The sequence below is a fragment of the Orycteropus afer genome, unplaced genomic scaffold (genome assembly GCF_000298275.1).
Source record: "Orycteropus afer afer isolate SDZICR_OR568_19922 unplaced genomic scaffold, OryAfe1.0 scaffold00424, whole genome shotgun sequence".
NCBI lineage: Eukaryota > Metazoa > Chordata > Mammalia > Tubulidentata > Orycteropodidae > Orycteropus > Orycteropus afer.
In genome coordinates this window covers 928,489-929,110 of record NW_006922011.1, presented here as the reverse complement: position 1 = coordinate 929,110, position 622 = coordinate 928,489, and positions in this window count along the sequence as shown.

Below are 622 nucleotides of genomic sequence, written 5' to 3'. Positions count from 1 at the left end.
GAGTCATAAAGTTGGACATGCACAGCAGCACTCCATCATTAAATGGAAGTGGTATATCAGAGATTGAGCTCGAGCAGGACCTGAAGGCACAAGTATGTTGCATGAGGAAGTGGCCCAAATGCCTATGGTCTCCACTCCAGTCACATTACCTTCACTCTCCCAGTCTGCACCTATGGCCTCATGGGGAGTTCCTTACTATCAGTTGACTGAGGAAGAGAAAACTCATGCCTGGTTTACAGATGTTCTGTGCGATATGCAGGCACCACTCGAAAGTGGACAGCAGTGGCACTGCAACCCCTTTCTGGGACTTCCTTAAAGGACAGTGGTGAAGGAAAATCCCCCCAATGGGCAGAACTTTGAGCCATGCATATGGCTGTTCATTTTGCATGGAATAAGAAATGGCCAGATGTGCGATTATATATGGATTAATGGGCTGTGGCTAAGGGCTTAGCTGGATGGTCTGGGACTTAGAAGGAGCATAATTGGAAGACTGGTGATAAGGATGTATGGGGAAAAGATACATGGACAGATCTCTCTGAATGGGCCAAAGGAGTAAATGTATTTGTGTCTCATGTGAATGCCCACCAAAAGGTGACCTCAGCAGAGGAGGACTTTAACAATC